Below are 19,545 nucleotides of genomic sequence, written 5' to 3'. Positions count from 1 at the left end.
ATATCCGGACATCAGTCGTTGGTGCCCCCGACTAGTCATGGCTCCCTCTGGGCTCCACCTCAAGCCTCTCTGGGTCCTCCTGCCCTCTGTCTGTGCCACACTTTGGGGCACGTCAGGGGCTGGCTCCTGAGCCCATTCGAGGCTGTGGGAAACTCTCTTGCGCACGCGGCTGCATCCAAAAGCACCTGTCTCTCTGGGAGGCCACATCACACCCATCGGCCAGGACACGCCCCCTGGACGACTTCCGCTTCCGCCTCCACCTCCACTTCCTTTCTGGCACAATCGCAACCCCAGGGGGCCTCTCCATGGGGTCCTATCCTCTCCCCTCACTCCCCCTGGAGTCTCCTCCCTCTCCAGCTCATGGAATCTTTAGTTTGGGGGGACCACACAGAGAGAAAGTGGCAAAGACTGGATTGAAACACAGCTGTCCCGCCATCCAAGCCAGGCTCCTCCCAGGCTGCAGGGAGCAGGGCGCATCCTGCGCAGAGCTGACTCGACTAGGAGCCCCTCAGCGCCGGGATCTTGGGGCCTGTCCTGCCAGGCAGCCAGCACCGCGCCTGCCATTCGGGAAGTGCTCAACAAACACTGAATAAACGAGCCTGAGGCTACCCAGGCAGGAGGGCTGCCACTCTCCGTGCATGGCTGAGTGTCTACTGCAGGCCAGACAGAGACCCCCGCGAGACCCATTAGCCAAGGGGACGCGAGGGCGGGCTGGGGGAGAGGAAGAATGGAGACGAATGAGTGCGCTCCTGCGGCTCGTTGCATATGGCGCAATGATGTGCCCGATGCCAAGATCGGAGCTGTTGTACATTCTCCTACTGAATCCTCACATTGACCTTTTAGGGAAAGAAAAAGCCTCATTCCCATTTTATAGAGGGGAAAACTGAGGCTTCAAGAGATGGAGCAACATGCCCAAGGTCACACAGCAAGTAACTGGAAAAGCTGGATTCTAATTAGCTCAAAAGTTGAACCCCAGACCTCTGCAGCACATGGCTCTTTCCCGTCAGTCCAGTGTGACCATCCCTTCTTGACAGATGAGGAAACTGAGGCCTGAGGAGGTAAGGGACTTGCTCAAGTTAGAGGGAGAGCCAGACCCAAATCCAAGGCTAGAGCCTGGGCTGCTTAACCTCCGTGTCCCTGCCTTCCAGGGGCTTCCAGCCTAACGGGGAAGGCAGATCCCAGAGTTCCTGCCCTGGGGTGGTGGCCGTTGGGTAGGGGTAGGGTCTGTCCTGGTCAGGGAGGTCGGCCTTTTAGGGTGGGCGATAGCAGGCAGGCCTGCCCTGACACTCCTCGGTGCCAGGCAGTGCGAACACCCCAGCGTCCAGCTCCTGGCCTCGTGGAGCCACTGTGTCACAGTGAGAGGACGTGTTCAGCGAGAGACTGCCACCTGCATCTCACAGTACCTCACCTCCCCGCCGTGTGCCCGCGCTCAAGATGCTGGCCATTGTCCTCAACTCGCCAGCGCTGTGGATACCTTCACTTCGGAGGTCAGGTTCCAAGCCCTACTGAGGGGGCAGCTGGGCAAGTGGTGCCACCCTCTGGCCATAGTTGACTGTCCCAGAGCTGGACACCTGACCCAGGCTGAGCCAATCAGCTTCTCCTCCTGGGCTGTGGAGGCCCCAGACCTCCTGCCCTCCAACTGTGGGTGTCAGCTGTCGTCTTCCAGGCCAGGCTGCTGAGACGGGGCCCTTGGAGGCAGAAGGCCTGCGGTGGCCGTGAAAACGCTCCTGCCAGGTATCTAACTTAGGGGGTCATAATTGGCCCGTGGCTTTAGCAGCTGCACCCTAAATCTGCCCCCAAGGCATGTGCCTGTGATGGCCGCACTTCCCCAGGCTCCTTCTGGTCAGTGACAGACCTGTGCTGTGGTCCTGTGGCCCTTGCAGCCTCCCCTGGCTCCCTCCCCGTTTCCCCTCACAGACGGGTTCCATAGTAAATCTCCCGCACGTGTGTTCCTAGCTTGGCACGTGCTGCTCAGAGAATCTGCATCAATTCCAGGTCCTGACCCTGCGGGCCCGTCCTGGCTGTGGGACCTCCCTGTGGCTCCTGAAGTTGTGGGACATCCATGGGCCACTGCACCAGATCTGACCCAACCGGGACAGTACACCATTGGGTGTGGGTGCTTGTCATGCCAAGGACCCCTTACCCCCTAACACCCAGACTTGGGGGATGCAAGTATCACCTCCCATACAGCCCCTGGAGCCATCCCCTCTCAGACATTCCTCGTTCTGAGGCTGTTCCCACACGCACAGGTGGGCATGTGGCAGCCCTGGGGTTGTCTGGGAGCCAAACAGAAAGAGATAGTTACATATTCATTTATGTCTGCATTTTGTTAACCAAGAATTCATCACGCATCTACTATGTGCAAGGCACAGTGACAGCAGAGTATTCCAGAAACTGCACAGGATTTGGAGACAGTGGGAAAGTGAGGACTGTCTGAGTATTTGTACTCAGAGCTGTGTGATCTTGAGCAAGCTACTTAGCCTCTCTGAGCTCTTGTTTTCCCATCTAAAAATGAGTTGTGTGAGAATTTCTAGTTGTAGAGCATGCGCTGACAATAGCAGACTTCTACAAATACCCAGGGATATTATTGCCAGGGCTGTAGTTATTGCTTCTGTCCTTGGAGGGAAGAGCCAGGCAGTGACCTGGGTCTCACCCTTCATTTTGGGCCCCCAGAGACCAGCTTCCCCCACACAGCTCAGCACCTGGAGCCTGTGTGCTGGGCAAGCACTTGCCTGCGGAAGGGCAGGGTCCAACAGGAGTCCGGCCGAAGGCTCATGTCTCTCTCCTCTGCTGCCAGACCTCCTTCCATGACAGCGGCCCCTACTGGAGGAGGAGGCAGAGGGGAGGAGTGGGAATCAGGGCTCTGCAGAGGGCAGCCTGGATGCCACAGGAGGCCTCAGTGTTTGGAAGGACCCAGATGTAGAGCAGATATGGAACCGGTTCTCAAGGAGGGGATACAAACAGGACATCTTTGACCCAAGTTACCAGGGTAAACTCTTAACTCTCTGTCCCCCAGGAGACAGATGTCCCCCAGGAGACAGAGTTGCCAGGACATTCAGAGAAAGGAGAGTGCAGGCCCAAATGAAAAAATCCAGGAAATCTTCCTGGAAGAGGTGGCATTTTAGCCACGTCTTGAAAGGTGCTGTGGGGACTAAAGGAGAGGGTGGGGCACGCTGGGGGGAAGAACCAGCGTAAGCAGAAGGTAGGAGATGGGAAAGGAGGGAGTGGCTCACCTGGAGTGGGACAGGGAAGAAGATGAGAAATGAGGCCGTAGGGATTACCATGCCGGGGTCAGCTTCTGGAGACCCTAAGTGCCATGGGCAAGTGTTTGATGTTTGCTCTGTTCAGCAGCGGGGCGACAGGATGGGGTCCTGAGCAGAGGAGTGGTGCTCTCAGAGTGTATGAGCAAGAGGGGGAGGTCTTTTGTAACCCTGAGTACCCCAAGCAGGTCCCAGAAAACTTTTGCCAGCTTTTGCCTTTGTTTTAAATGGCCCCCACCGCTCTGTGCTCTCATCAGCGGCTGAGAGTTAGGGAAGCTCTGCATTCTACATGTCATGAACCTGTCACACACCTCCTGTGTAACCACTCTCAATACACAGGTGAGTGTACACACACACACACACACACACACACACACACACACACACACACACACACACACACACACACACACACACACACACCCTTCAGAGGCCAAGGTCAATATTGGCCACCAGAGGGCGCCTCTGACAGCCCAGCAAAGGGAGAGCCAAAGACGGGGCTGAAGAGCCCTCCCCAGACAGACCTGGGTCTCAAACAAACACGTCCATCTGCCTTGTTTTACATCTAGGTAAACTGAGGCTCGGAGAGGGGGATGACGTGGTCCAGGTGAGGGAGGGAGGGAGTGGCCACCACAACAGTTGGACGTGAGCCGATGGCTCTTAAACTGTACTTGGAAAGGCAACAGAATTGAGATTGAGGAAGAGGCACTGCCCCCCCCCACACACACACACAGAGCACACACATAAGTGTTTACACAACTACCCCAGAAGGATTTTTGTCATTGTCTGTCACAATGCCTGCTTTTCCACCATTAGAGGGTCCGTCTTTTAGATTCAAATACATCATGTCCAACCAATCTCTTTGTAAATGTGTATGCCCCGTAGGGGTTACAGATTGCATCCTTGGGCCCTGAGGTTGGGGGGTCTACACGGGATACTGGGCTTCCTGGTTACAGCCCCCGGGAATCCACTGCCTCCTGGGAGCAGGGGAAATCAGCCTCTTTTCCCATGACTTTGCCCTTCCCCCTTCCTGGGAGAATCCCCTTCCCTAATTCTCCTAGCGGGAGTCCCATTCTTCCTGCAATCTCCGCTGCTAACCCCCTCTGGAAACTGGCCGGGGTCCCTCTCACCACGCTGTCCGCCACAGTTGTCTGCACCTACCTCTGCCGACCCTCCAGCCACTCTGATTCAGATGAGTCCCTGTTCCCCTGTCTTTGTGAGTCTCTGGGAGCTCCTCAAAGCCAGGGACTGTGAGCTCTTCATTGCCACACCCCAGCTGGTGGTGAATGTCCCCTCACTGCTCTTTGCTGAAAGGAGGCAACATGGCCCCAGAGAGTTGGGGCCCAAATCAGGAGACCCACGTTCTAGTCCTAGCTCTGCCACCAACTGGGGTAGGTAAGTCCCTTCCCCTTTGTGAGGCCTCCCTACACTTCTTTCTGTTCCCTGAGAGGAATAGTCTAGAAATCTTGGGATCCTTTCCCATTCATACTTTCTGAGCCTGAGGTTTAACTCTCAGTGGCCCTTTAGAAATACCAGGTCCTATTTGTAGATAATTCCCAAGGCCTAGAGTGCAGAGCTTTCAATGTCATGGGATTGACGCATCTCCTATTCCTTGGACTACCCTCTGTAAACAGCAGGTGGAAGGAGCTCCTCAGTACCACACGTGGAAGAGAGTTATACAGAAGTGTTTGGGCTAGTTCAGCAATAAGGCTTCTATTGCAGTGCTCTCAAATTCAGACCATAAAGGGTAGAGGTGCTCTGAGAAGTATTAATTGCATTTTATTTGGCACTTAAAAAGCCTTTGAGATTCTGCAGCTCTAATGGTGGGCCTTGAATGGTAACAGGCAGCAGGCAGATTTTGGAGAACTTTCAGGAGCCCTTAAACTTTACTTGTCTTTGCCTGTGCCTCAGGCTGGCATGGCCTCTAAGACCCTAAAAGCCATGCTACCCAAGCCCCCAGCCCTTTCTGAGCCTTCTTGGGCTCCTACCCCAGATAGGAGTACTGGGGCCTAGGTCACTCTGCTTCTATAAATAAACTCAGGGCCAGCCGCAGCCTAATTATGCGCTCTGGGTGACAACTTGAAATGGGCTCCTAGCTCTCCAGCTGCTGTCTGCAAGGGCTGGTTGAAGGCACGGAAGCTGAGGGTGGAGCTCAGGAGAACTGCTAGCCGCCAGGGGTCTGTGTTTGGGAGGCCTTGGGGAGAGGACGTGGTGGCAAACTGAGCTGAGACTGGTCTCTACCTCACAGGGCATGGTAGGTGGCTTTGTGAGACAGTTGGGCCTTGACTGGGCAGGGGCTCACAGGCATGAGGGCTTCGAAAGCCCCAAATTCTTCCTCTTCCTCCCCTTTATCTTCTTCTCCTCTTATCAAGCACGCAGATGTTTTTGGGGAGGGCAGGACAGCTCAGGAGCTTGTAGAGAGCCCTCGGCGGGGAGTCAAGAGGCTCAGACCTGATTCCCACCCATGTCGCCAGACTAGTTGCTTTCCTTTCCTGGGCCTCAGTTTTCCCCATTGGTCAAACAGGGACAAAAATTGATGTCCCAACAACTGCATCAGAACTCCAGGCTTCTGAGCCTTTGCAGATGCTGTTTGCCAACCCCCCCTTCCCCAGGCTGCCAGTGGCAAATATCTGCCGTCCTGACTGTCAGCTGAGGGGGCCCCCCAGCGCGCCTTGCTCTCTCCATCAACATTGTGCTTAACTGGGGGACGGGCACGGAGGAGCAGGCTCTCTGATGCCCCCACACAACTCCCCTGAGAAGAGGGGTTCATTATGGTGTCATGCGCAATAGAATAAAATCAGAATTTAAATGTCCACAATGAGGAAAGAATAGTACTGATAATAGTGACAATGTCGGACACTTACCAAGTGCTTTCCACACTCACACCATTAGCACGATTAACCCTGGCAAGGACTTTATTAAGGAGATACTATTATTATTCCCATTATTATTATTATTATTATCCCCATTTTGTAGAGGAGAAAACTGAGAGGTAAAGTGGTGGGGCTAGGATATGATACATTGATTTCGTGATATTATGTGATCGATTAAAATTGTGATAAGAGCAGATGCTTAATGCCGTAAGGAAATATGTATGTTATAATGTTGAGGGGGAGGGTATGTATATGTACATGTGTATACATATATGTATGTATGTATAAAATGGAATATGTGAAAAAACGTTGAATGAAAACATACCCCAAATGTGCACAGTGGTTTACTCTGGGCAATGGGTTAATGGGTGGTTTCCGTTTTCTTTATGCTGCTCTGCACTTCCCACGTTTCCTACAATAAGCAGGCATCCTTTTAAACCAGGACAAGCAGCAAGCATCATATACTGTCTGCAAGCGATTTGGGGGTAGGAATTCAGACCTAAGTGAGGTCTGAAGAGAGTGCAAGGGGTGAAGAAACCTTGGTCTTGAAAGTGCTTTCCCAAGCTCCCCTCTGACCTGGGCTCCTGGATGGAGAGGCTGTTTATCCACGGAAGATTCATCCATTCATCCATTCATCCATCCATCCATCCATCCATCCATCCATTCATCCATCCATTCATTCATCCATCCATTCATTCCCTCACTCGCTCTCTTCACTCATCCGGCTCCTGGCATGTGTGGGGGATACTCAGACAGCCAGGCTGATCCCCGCCCTTTCTGAGCTCAGAATGGGTGATGCTGAGGGCCTGAGCAGGGCAGTCGCTGGGCGGCAGGAGAGGGGTGGGGGACAGAAAGTTCGGCACAAGGAAGGGCTGGGGGGAAAGCACCCAGGATCCATCCAAGGTTCTGGTGTGGGCTGTGCATGTCGGTGGAGCCCCTCAGGGCCACCCTGTTCATGGCTGCATCCCCAGGATGAATGAATAAGTAAATGAACAAACCAACAAACAAATAAATAAGACAAATGACAAACTGTGGGAAACACCTACAACCTACATCAGGATGAGGCATTAATGTCTCGAATTTATAAAGGGCTTCTGAACGTAGAGAAAGAAAGAGCTAGCTGGGCACCGTGGCTCACGCCTGTAATCCCAGCACTTTTGGAGGCTGAGGTGGGAGGATTGCTTGAGGCAGGCATTCGAGACCAACCTGGACAACACAGCAAGACTTCATACTACCAAAAACAAAAAACAAAGAATTAGCCAGGTGTGGTGGTGGGTACCTGTAGTTCCAGCTACTTGGGAGTCTCAGGCAGGAGGATGGGTGAGCCCAAGAGCTTGAGGTCACAGTGAGCCATGATTGAGCCACTGTACTCCAATCCTGTCTCTTAAAAAAAAAATTGAAAAATGGGCTCAAAATATTGAGAGATGATCATTTCCTACTTTTTTTGGCAAAAAAATCAAAAGTTTGGCAGCCAGCTCTGCTGGGGAAGTGATGGGGAAACAGGCATTCTCAGACAGAGCTGATGGGAATGCAAAATGGTGCAACCCCTCTGCAGGGGAATTTGGCAATAGCTAGCAAAATTGCATGTGCATTCAAAACCTTTGACTCAGGACTCCCATTGCTGGGAATCTACCCTCGAGAGACACTAGCAAACATATCAAAAGATGTAAGCACTTACTGCAATTCTATTTGTAATAGCAAGAGACTGGGAACAAGGAAATCGGCCATCACCAGGGGACTGTGGTTATCAGCACAATGGAGGACTCTGTGTCTGTAGAAGAGGCCAAGGAAGATCTTGACAGATACTGGGGGAGAGATCACCATGGCAGGAGGTACAGTGAACACAGCAAGGTGGAGGAAAGCATGGTGACTGCATGCGAATGCTTACCCAGGGAGGAGCCTGGCACAGTGGCTCAACCTAATCCCAGCCACTCAGGAGGCTGAGGAGGGAGGATTGCTTAAGGCCAGGACAATAGCAAGAACTTGTCTCAAAAAAAAAAAAAAACAACAGATAAAAGGAGGGAGGAATATGAATATATACATTATGTATTTGATATAAATTAAATTACTGTAAGTATAAAGCACAACTTTTAAAAATTAATAGTTATAAGAAGGGGCTTTGAGGGAAAGAGACATGAAAGTTAGACCTTTCTGAATATACTTTATTTTGTGTGATAGACTTTGCAACCATAAATAAAATTTTAAATTGTTAAATAAATTCCTTAAAAAAATGAAAAGGAATAAAAATAAATTCCTAAAAATCTAAAACAAAATGAAGCAAATAAATCTATGCATTGAGTTAGTGATATAACCACTGTCAAAAAGTATACGAAGGCACAATAAAATTTTAAGAATTTATTGGCACAAACAACAATTCATGAATTGGGCAGCTTCAAACCAGAAGTGGTTCAGGAGCTTCACGGAGGGAACACAAAGGGGAGGCTTTTCCAGGACCGACACGGAGTAAAACAAAGAAAATATCTGATTGGTTACAGTTAGACAATTGCCTTATTTGGACTGTCCTATGGGCAAGTCCTGGTTATATTAAAAGTTTGCTGGCTACTTCTGATTGGTTGACTTAACTTCTGTTCTTTGTTGTAACTTTTCATATGGGCACTTACAAGAAATAGCTCAAGTTAAGTTTTGCTAATGTTTGCAAATCAAGCAAGGTTTAGGTCACTTGTGGGGCCAAACTGGTTTTGTCTACTCAGGGACTCTTGAGACCCAGTCTCCCATTTTAATTTACTTTGGTACCACAAAGAGAAGAACTATTCCAAATGACTTGCAAACAAATAAGACATGTAAGCTAATCATAGTGCGTGGAGCTTACATGCATCCTGATTCAAACAAACAAACTGTTAAAATATGACATTTGTGAGACAATCAGGGAAATGTGAGCCCTGACTAGATATTTGATGATATTAAGTGTGATAACAGCACACATTTTATAAGTGATAAGGGTATCATAGATTTTTTTTAAAAGAATTCTTATCGTTTAGACATAATGTTGAATACGAATGAGATGATACGGCATCTGGGATTTGCTTCAGAAATAATTTGGTCATTGTGGGGCAGGGGGTGAAACAAAATAAGACATGAAATGGTAACTGCTGGACGTGGGTGAGGGGAGCTCATTATGCTATTCTTTCTACTTTTGCAGATATTGGAATATTTCATAATAAAACATTTTTTAAAACTGGCACCAGGTAAGAATGTGGAACAATCAAAACTCATACATTACTGGTGGGAATGCAAATGATACAGTCCCTCTGGAAAACAATTTGGCAGTTACTTATAACACACTTACTGTACAACCCGGGAACCCCACTCCTAGGCAGCATACTACAGAGAAATGAAAACTTACATTTGCCCAAAAAGTGATGCTTCCAGTTAGCAATAGGACTTTTCCTGGTGTTTTGTCAAGATACTCAGGTTTAAATTTTAAAGGTTATTATTACTTTGGATTCTGAATAGCAGTTTCGCACAGCTCTATAAAATTAAACGTACATTTACATGAGACTCAGCAGTTCCATTTCTAGGTATCTACCTCAGAGAAATGAAAATTTATGTTTGCACAGAAACTTACAGACAGATGTTTACAGTGACATTCTTCCTAACTGCCAGACACCAGAGACAACCCAAATGTTCATCATCTGCTGAGTAGACAAGTAAATTGTAGCATATCTATCCACTGCAACACAACTCAGCAATTAAAATGAACAAACTGCAAATACATACAACAACAGGATGACTCTCAGAAGCATTTCTGCTAAGTAAGAGAAGCCAGATTGGGAAGGTTACATGCTATGTGATTCCAATACACGTCGCATTCTGGAAAAGGTAAAATGACTGGGACAGAAAATAGATCAGAGGTTGTAAGAGGCAGGAGGTGGGAAAAGGGGCTGATTACAAAAGAGCAGGAAGGAATTGTCTGGGTTAATGGAAATATTCTATATCTTGATTATGGTGGTATTTACACATCCATTATACATTTGTCAAATCTCATATAACTGTATGTTAAAAAGGGTGAATTTTACAATAAGTAAATTATATCTCAATAACCCCCCCAAAAACAAACAAACACAAAAACACCTGGCACTTGATAAATGATCAACTGATGTTGACTGAATGCCTGAGGAATGAATGAATGAGGAGCAACCCAGAAGGAGAGACAGATGTGGGTGGGAGTGTTTGAGATGGGGGTTTGAGGGACCTACAGGACCTCGGAGTAGGGGTGACCAGTGGGTGGCAGGACATTCAGAGTGGGGACCTGGAGATCACAGGGCTTTTGACAGGAGCTGGCCTTTCCCTCCCCCCTCTCCTGAGCAGCCCATGAACAACCAGCCCCAGGCTCCCGCCTCCTGGAAGGAACAGCAGTCTTCAACTCAACTGTGCTCACCCCAGAAAGACTCAATCATAGTGCTGCCCAAGTTCAAGTTCTTGTGGGCTCTGGGTTAGGCCTGTGTGTGCAGAGAGAGCCCAAGGCTGGCACCAGCAGGTCTTTCCTCTTCTTCCTGTGCCCTACCTACCCGAGCCTCGGGAAACACACTGCCCCTCCTCTGTTGCAGGCAGAGTGCCGCCATGGGCATGGCAGTAGGCAGAGGCCACCTGTCCCCACTCACTGCCTGTGGCATTGCTCTGAAGGGCCCCCTCACAACATGGGGGAGGGGCGCTGGGGGAGACACATCCCTTCCCTGGGAGACCCTTAGTCTAAGATGATGGGAGAGAACAGCCTCACCCCCAAGAGCTTTCAGGCTACTGGCGATGCAGACTCGTTCTTGGGGTTCTCCACTGGACAACCACCCCAATTTGTTGAGCCTTTAGTATATCCTAGTTTCTTGAAGACAAAGTTACAAAAGATAAACATGTTTTAACTACTGTCAAATATGTTGAGCAAGGAGGGACAAGGTGAATCCAGAGGTCTGAGGGGAACGCCCAGATTGTGTTGGGTTAAAAAGAGAAAGCAAACTTTTCAGGCAAAACTTTTTAAATGACCCAGCAGGGAGATTTAATACCACTTCCAGGCTGTAGGGGGCGCCAGAAGAACACGAGCATCTGCGGGCTGCTCTGGGGAGCAACACAGCCCAGGGAAAATTCGGGAAGTTTCAAAACAAGGTCTCTCACGTGGCACTTCACCTATGAAAGCCAAACTGTCCTCAGACCTGCCTCCCGCGGTTACTAGAAAGATCGAGTGTGATCACAGAGGTAAAATAAGATAAAGAGTTATTTGCAAAAAAAGGCTGCCGGGGGCCAGGATAAGCAAACGGTTTCAGGTCATCAGACAGGTCACTGTTCTGAGCCAGTTCTCTCAACGTGCTGGAAGGAGCACCTACTGTCAGAGGACTCTGGTCTCCACCACTGCGGAGAGCTGTGTGGCCGTGGGCAGGTCACTGCACCTCTCTGAGCGTCAGTTTCCACATCTGTAAAATAAGGATAGCACTTCACTGAGCTGCTGTGAGGATTAAGTGAGAGAAAAGTGTTGGTGTGTCTGACACCTGCAGCACCCCCCACAGGAGGGTTCCAGGGTACAATCCAACCGCACAGAAAGGTGAGGGGTCTCCCCACGCTGTGCGAGGAGGCTCTGGGGTGGGGGGAAGGGCAGGGTTGGGAGTCGGGGGCTGGGATCTGGATTGCTGAGGGGCGCCTGCCCAGGGGTGGGGGCAGGCACTTGGGCTCCAACGCTGTGGGTTTGGCCTTGCCCTCAATCCTCGTTGAGCTTTCTGCAAACTGGGGGACCCTGGTCAAGTTTCTTTACTTCTATAAAGTGGGGACACTATGCCTGCCTCAGGGCTCAGCGTGTGTGCGCGTCGGGGTCAGAAGTTAGTGTGTCCCCAGCTGCCTCCCCCCAGGCCCAGTTTGTCCCTGGGGCTTTGGAGAGGCAGGATCTGAGCAGGGAGGGAAGGGAGCAGCTCTGCATGGAAACTGGCTCCTGTCTCAGGCCCAGAGAGGGCAAGTGACCTACCCAAAGTCTCCCAGCAAGGCAGAGCCAAGCTGCTTCCTGGAGTGGGTGGTGTTTTGGAGGGCAAAGATGCTCCTCTGCATTTATTAGTGTTTTTATGTCAGAATCTGTGTCCCGGTCCCTTGTTCTGTGACTTCCTGCGTGCTTCCCTCACATTGCCCTGGGCGCCTGTGTTCCCTGAGGTCCCCAGGAGCGGCCATCTTTGAAGGTGTGGCCCTTAGATGGTCCCGTTATCCAGGGACAGAAAGAGGAGAGGGCTTTGGGCTGCTGTGAGCTCTGGGGAAAGGCAGGAGCTGCCACCCGAGAGGCCAAAGGCCACAGCCCGAGGAGCGTCAGGCTAGGAGAGGGCACAGATTGGGTGGGGGGTGCGGTGAGAGAAAAGGCCCAGGCCTCAGAAGCCTCATCCCAGGGGAGGAAGGAACTGGAACCCTTGGGGAGAGATGGCCATAGGCTGGGGAGGGGATTGCACAACAGTGGGCTTCGTGGGGTCGGGCCTCTCCCTCTTAATAACTGCCTGAGGTCTCTGGGCAAATTCCTGGTGGCTCCAGCTTCAAGATGGATCCAGGCCTTATCTTTTAGTGATATACACTGACATTTTTATGGATGAACTAATACGATGTCTGGGATTTGCTTCAAAATAATCCAGTTGCTGGGAGGAGTGAAAGGTTTATATGAAACAAAATTGGCCACGAGCTGATGATCGTTGAAGCGGGCGATAAGGACACGGGCGTTCCTTGTACTAATCTCAGTACATTTGTGTATGTTTGCCGTTTCCCATCATAAAAGCTTGGGATGTCCAGAGGCAGCCATGTCTCTCCAGCCCCACGCCCACCCCCTGGCCCAGCGCCAGCGGCGGCTCGCAGGTGGCCTCTTCTGCAGCGCCCCGGCTGTTCCCCGCAGGGCCACGAGAGGGAGCCCGCGCGACCCCGCCCCGCTCGGAGCCTCCCGGCCGCTCCCTGGGCACCAGCCTTCCAGGCTGCACTGCTTCCTGCCCCTGTTACCTCCCGGCCCCTCTGCAGCCACACAGCCTGCCTGCTCGGGCTCCCACGGTCCTCTCCATGGCCCCAGGGCCCTGGGTGCTGGGGGGCGGCAGGGGTGGGGGTGTGCCTCAGACCTCTTCCGTCCCTCATGACATTGTGACCTTCAGACACTGAAATATTGCATGGGACATACTTCTATAAAAACGTATATATTTGTTGTTTATCTGAAGCAAATCTAACTGGGCATCCTGTATTATATCTGGCAACCCTCCCCCTAACCGACTGTGAGGTCCTGCCGCAAGAACCATGTTGTCATCTTAATGTCCCCAGTGCCAGTACACAAAGGGACCCCCTCCTAGCAGACAACTGCCAAAAAGCAGCCTCTGGGCTGAATCGGCCCCTTGCCCAGTTGCAAGATTTCAGGCCCACTTGCTTCAGCAGCAAGGTGCCCTTTCTTAGTGCACAACCTGCACAACCATTCATGGCAGCCCTGCAGGAGACAGACAAGCAGGTGCTTCCTCAGTGAGAGGAGCTAGCCCTCCCAAACCCCACTTCTCCCCAACAGTGGGCAGGGACCGGCAGGGAGTGACCGTGCCTAGGCCTCAGCTGGCAGCCCCCTCTGGGCGCTTCTGCATTCAGTGCCCCATGGTGGTGGGTTGAGGGGCCCCATGCCAGGCGCCAGCTGCCCCCCGTGGCCTGAGGGTGCCCACTCAAATCATTCCAAGTAAACATTTGACCAGCCCTGCCCCAGCCCTCATCCCACGCCAACACTTGGCCCTTGTTCTCAGACAGGCCCCTCTGTGTCCCGTCCTTTGTGGCTGACATTTCAGCGGGGCCCTGGAAGGACTGGGGTGACCCCATGCCCCACCCCGCTTCTGAAGACATGCTCGAGGGAGGTGGTCCCGGCGGCAGCAGGCACTTGGCCGGGGAGTGCCAGCAGACGGGCCGTCGCCGGGCTGGGCCACGGGCTGCCGAGCCCACGGTCTGACAGTGGAGCCGTGGGGACGCCAGCTGACTCGGCTGCTTTGTTCCAGGCCTGGAGTGGTCTGAGTGACTGTGGCTCCTTCTCTACTGAGAAGCCACAGATAACACTGGCGACAGGGCCTGATAAAGCGTCTGTCGGAGGCTCCCGCCCAGATAGCCCCGCTATTCCCACAGGCCCCCAGGGCCCCTGCAGCCCAAGCCTGTCTCCGGAGGTCAGTCCCACTCTGGGGTCGCAGCCCTCCGCTGCCCGAGGCTGAGGGACAGGCTGGCAGACCCCTCCCCACCCGTATCTTCAGTCTGACTCTCGAAAGTCCCTAAGGCCTCTGGGCCCAAGAGTACAATAAACTAACCCTCTGAATTATTCCCGTGAGGTGAACGTCAGATATGTCTCAATGGGATTCCAGACGGTGGCTCCTGGGGAGATGTGGGGCCTGGGGCTGGGGGGCCTCGAGCCTCTTCCTAGATCCCCTCAAATGATGTCCCAAGTCACCTTCTATGCATCCTTCTCATTCATTTCACAAGAGCCCACTCTATGCTAGGCTCTAAGACAGGTGCAAGGGACAAGGGAACAAATAAGACGTGGTCCATGACCACGGGGAGCTTCCAGGAAGACCTGCCACCAGCCCCCCAGCCAGACCCAGGCCAGGCCCCACCCCCGCCCTACACAGGGGCTGGCCGGGAGCAGGGGGTATATGAGCGGGTATCTAGCCAGCTTTGGGTTGGGGGCTTGGGGGGTCCTGGAGTGGGACTCAGTGCCACAGGGCTGGAGAGCTGAGGCCTCAGAGGCCCATGAACAAGGAGTCTTCAGTCTGATGGGGGAAGCGCAGGCCCTGCCCTGGGGAAGGTCCCGTCTCTTGGGGGAGTCGGAGGACAGTTTTGCAGAGACCCAGAGACTAGGCATTTCCAAAGCCAGGCCTCCCAGTGTCCTCAACACGGTTCAGGTGATCAGGTGTGGGCTGCAGGCACTGCCAGGGAAGATGCCCCAGACAGCAGCGGTCCTGCTCCCTGGGACTGCGTGGAGACACTGGGCTCCTAGTGTAACCACAAAGAGAGTGTGGCATCCAGGGCTGGGGCAGGATCTTGCACGTGGTAGAGCCCGAGGTCCTGGCCTGGAGCTCATCCTAGCGCTGCCTCTCCCCACTGTGTGACCCGGAACAGGCCCTGTCTCTCCGGGGGCTGGGCTGGAGGCTCTCTGGGGCCTCCTGGAAATAGCAGCCCTAAGGGAAAGCCCCAGGGGTGGGCCAGTGTGCCTGGAGGGACAGGCCTGGGCTGTCCCCATCCCGAGGGAGGAGCAGTGGCTCTCGGGCTCGGCTAGGAGTCCCAGGGAGAGTGGACAGTAGGCACCCGGTTTCTGGCATCTGTGGACCCAGGAGCTGCCTGTCCCCCACACGGGGCTCCCACGTGGTTTCAGTCGGTCCCCTCACCAGGATTCAGGACCTTCAGCTCATAAAGGAAGGGCCTCGAGTTCCCAGGTGTCCCGGCTTCACTCTTCCAGGGGCTTCCCACCCTCCCCTGCAAACGCCATCCCAGCCAGCTCCCACTGAAACCTCAGCAGCCAGAGACGCTCAGCCCAGGGGTCCTCCCCACCCACCACACACCCCAGAATTAACCCTTCCTTCCCCTGCCTGGCACCCTCTACCCTTGGTGTCTACACATCCTGCCAGGGCGATTCTCGGTCATTTGCCACTCATCCCTCAGACACCTATTGTACATCTGTGTGCCAGGCCCGGGCCCCAGTGGTGAATACAACAGACAGCTCCTGCCTTCCAGCAGCTTCTCGTCTTGCGTGGAAGAGCAGGCTGCAGCCAGAGAACCACACCAATGAATAGAAGGCGACAAGAGAGTGATAAAGGCCACGAAGGAACAGAATGGGCTGTGAGAGAGAACCCGGTGGCGGGTGGCGGAGGAGGAGGAGAGGTCAGCGGGGCAGGTCTTTTCGAGGAGGTGACACTGAAACTGACACTTGAAGGCAGCGGAGAAGGGCGGGACGATCAGCTCCGGCGTCCACACTGAGATTACGCAGGCTGAAAGCAGGCCGGTCTGTGATATTTCTATGGGAAACAAGAGAAGGAGTGGTCAAAAGGGGGAGGTGGATCCTAGGCTTGAGAAAGGAGGGGCTAAGGTGATGGGGTTCACCTGGGACAGAGGCTGACACAGAACAAGTGGGGCAACCCGGCGCCTTGAAGGCCCCTGCACTGTCCCCTCCCTTCTCCGGTCTCACCCTGTGCACGCACTCATCTCTCCCCCAATCACTCTAGCCACACGGCCTTCCTTGCTATCCTGAAAATGCCAAGCACGTTCCTGCCTCATGACCTTGACACCTGCGGGTCCCTCTTTCTGAACTTCTGCCCCAGACGTTGGCAAGGCACCACCCCCACTTTGTCCTGGCCCCTGCTCGATCACCCCGTCTAAAAGGGCACCCCATGGTGCACTGTGCCCTCGCTCTGTTACCCCATCTGACCTTATATTTTGTGTATATTGGTTCACCGCCTGTCCCCCAGCCCCAGAAAGACAGCTGCAGAGGGCAGGGCCGCGCCATCCTGCTTGCTGCTCCGCCTCAATGTGTGGGGCAGTGCCTGGCACCTGGCAGGCTCCCCAGAGGTATGTGCTGAATGAAAGAACGAATGAACAAACAAATGAGCAAACACAAAGTGACCCCTGAGAGCAGCTGGTCGCAGCAGTTGCAGGTCAGGAGAGAATTTGGTGCCAGGCCTGGCTATTGACGTCCAAGTCCTGAGACAAAGCTCCCGCCAGGGCATTGGTCTAGAGCCCTGGGGTGGGGTGGGGCAGTGTCCAGCCTGACCTTGGGGGCCTCCAGGTGCTCCGCCATCACCGCCAACTCTCATGGGGCCCAGACAGACGAGGACAGCAATGTGCATCTGGGCCCCAACCAGGCTGGCCCTTCAGGATGGGGGACATTTAGGATTTCTGGGTGAAGAAGGGGAGCCGATGGCTACAGATCTCCTCAAATACCTTTTCCCTTGTGGGGGCTCACAGATCATCTTCAAAACAGGTGGGACAATTTGAGGGATCCTGGAAGGTTCCCACTTCCCTCAACTCCTGCCTAGAATACATTTTTCATTCCTCCCTGCTAACATTGGCCTGGGAAGCCTTTGCTGCTTCTTAGTACAGTTCTGGGCCTCCGTTTCTTCCACCTGTAAGATGGGTGGAACTAGGCCATGAAGCACAGTGGAGAAACAGCCCTAGATCAAGGGTCTGCTGGCATGAATTCTTACACTCCACAACTGCTGTGTGGCCTTTGGCAAAGTCCTGCCCTCTCTGAGCTTCAGATTCCCCATGTGTCAAATGAGGGAGTGTATCCAAGGGCTGAGATCCTCCCTCAGGTGTGAATTAAAGTGACTGACCTCCTGTCCTTTCTCAAGGAAGGGAAAGTTTTGGGAGGGAGGGAGGAAGGCAGGGAGAGGGTGAGAACATGAAATGTAAACTTCACCAATGTGATAGCTGTGCCCTGAGTTTGCTGGAGGCTTCTCTGAATGCCTGGCTGAGACCCGCACAGTCAGGCTGGGAGGGTGGGAAGCTGTCCTGCTGCTTCTCTTCCTCCTATAAACTGGGTTCTGAGGTCCAGCGGGTGTCCAACAGCAGAGCCCAGCTGGGACCCATCTCCCAGAGTTTGTCCAAGCTGCTCATGGTTCTACCACTGTTCTCCCCACCAAGATAAGGATGGAGGAAAGGCAAATTCACTCTGTACTCCAAGTCAGAGAGAAACCCAATTTTCAGATGGAGAAACTGAGGTCTTCCTAGGGATGCCACAGATCGTTGACTTGGGCACATAAGCATGCCCAAGTCTGGGCTTGCAACATTTCAGCGTTACCTCATTGAATCCTCACACAAACCTGTAAGGAATGTATCATTATTCTTCCCATTTGACAGATGAAGGAACTACCACTCAGAGAGGTTAAGTAACTTGTGCAAGGTCACACAGCTAGTGAGTAGCCAGGCTGGAATTCAATGCCAGGTCTGTCTGACTCCAGATCTGTGTTTCATGCCTCCTCCCTTGTTGAAGGAAGGGGAGTGACCTTGTGCTTTGCGAGCCCAGGAAGAAGCTGAGATAATTCTACAAGCAAGGGCTGGGGGAAGGAGAAGCCAGGGCCTCTGCACCTGCTGTTTGCTTTATCCAAAAAGACTTCCCTTGGATAATTGCCTTGCTCACTCCACACTGTACTCGGGTCTCAGCTCAGAGGGCACTGTTCCAGGAAGGCAGTCCCCCTGGGACCACTGAGTCTAAAATAGAACACTCCTCCAACTCCCACGGTGCCTTTTCCCCCTAGCCCTTGTCTGCCTCCTTAACACCTATCCCCATCTGAAGCACCATCTTATCTGATGTGTGTTCACTTGTTTATTGCTTGTCTCCCAAAAGAAAGTAAGATTCTATCTGCCTCACTCACCACTCTATCCTCCAGGCCCAGCCCAGGGCCTGACACAGAGTAGGTACTCAATGATAATTTGGGGCAGAAGGCACGAGTGACCGAGTGCCTTTTTCCTTAACAAGTCTATGAAAACGGAGCATCTGTTATCCGCTAGGCACGGAGGAGAGGGCTGACCCGCGATCTCATTTCGCGGCAGCCCTTGCCTGCCGTCGTCGGCCCCGCTTTGGGACGGGGGCTGCGGCTCCCTGCGGCTTGCAGGGCCCAGGGCTGGTGGGGCCGTGAAGCAATCGGCTCAGCGCCGGGCGCCGCGCCCCACGCGGCCTGGCTCCGGGCCCGGCGCTCCTTCTAAGAGCCGGGGCAGGGCCGGGGCCGGGGCCGGGGCGCCGCGCGCTCCCTGCGGGGCCGCGCCCTGGGCAGAGCGGCCGGCGCTGCGCCTCCCCGCCGCGCCTGGCGCCGCCGCCGCCCCCACCGCCCGCGCGCCCCGGCGGGGGCCGTCCCGGCCTAATGACAGGCGGGCCCGGGCCGCCGGCCGCCCGCGACCCCCGGCTCCCGCGGACCCCGGCCCGCCCGCCCCGGGCCCCCAGACTCGGGGCGCCCGCGGGCCCCGCGGGGCAGGGGAACCGGCAATTTCCCGGCCGCCCGCCCCGCCGCCCGCTCTGTACTTAGCCTGATGGCGGGTTCCGCGGCCCCGCGGCGGGGCGGGCGGCGGGTTCAGGCCGGGCGAAGCCGGCCCGGCCGGTCCCGTGCTCTGCTCGCAGGCGGCCGCCGGGCCTGTGTCATCCTCCAGGAATTTCTGTTTTCCCCTCCGCGGGGCTGGAAGAAAAAACAATAATTAGGTCACTGGGCAGGCGGCAGAGAGGGTGTGGGACAGGCCAGTGGCGCCCTGCTGGGCAGGGAAAGGGTTTGGGAGGACGACGGGGAGGGGAAGGCCCCACAGTGCTCCCTCTCTCCGTCCTGCCCCTCCCAGACGCCCGCGGACGGGAGCAAAGGCAGCCCGGACCATCTCCACCGCTCACAGGCGGCTCCGTTCACGCCACAAGCATTTATTAGGCACCTCTTGTGCGCCAAATTCTGTGCAAGGCGCTGGGGATTCGGCAGGAA

The 19,545-nt window shown here is 53.9% G+C and overlaps 1 long non-coding RNA gene across 1 annotated transcript; it reads right to left on the bottom strand.

Moving 5' to 3' along the window:
• Positions 1–10,165: 10,165 nt before the first annotated feature.
• On the bottom strand, positions 10,166–19,344 carry LOC123631684. The gene is made up of 3 exons (XR_006733212.1): positions 19,107–19,344; positions 16,018–16,664; positions 10,166–11,553 (listed from the first exon to the last, which is right to left on the bottom strand). It is a non-coding gene; the product is annotated as an uncharacterized LOC123631684 (long non-coding RNA).
• Positions 19,345–19,545: the final 201 nt, after the last annotated feature.

This window comes from Lemur catta, chromosome 1 (genome assembly GCF_020740605.2).
Source record: "Lemur catta isolate mLemCat1 chromosome 1, mLemCat1.pri, whole genome shotgun sequence".
In the NCBI taxonomy this organism is placed as follows: domain Eukaryota; kingdom Metazoa; phylum Chordata; class Mammalia; order Primates; family Lemuridae; genus Lemur; species Lemur catta.
Note: the sequence above shows the minus strand (reverse complement) of the source record. Positions and strands in the feature narration are given on the sequence as shown.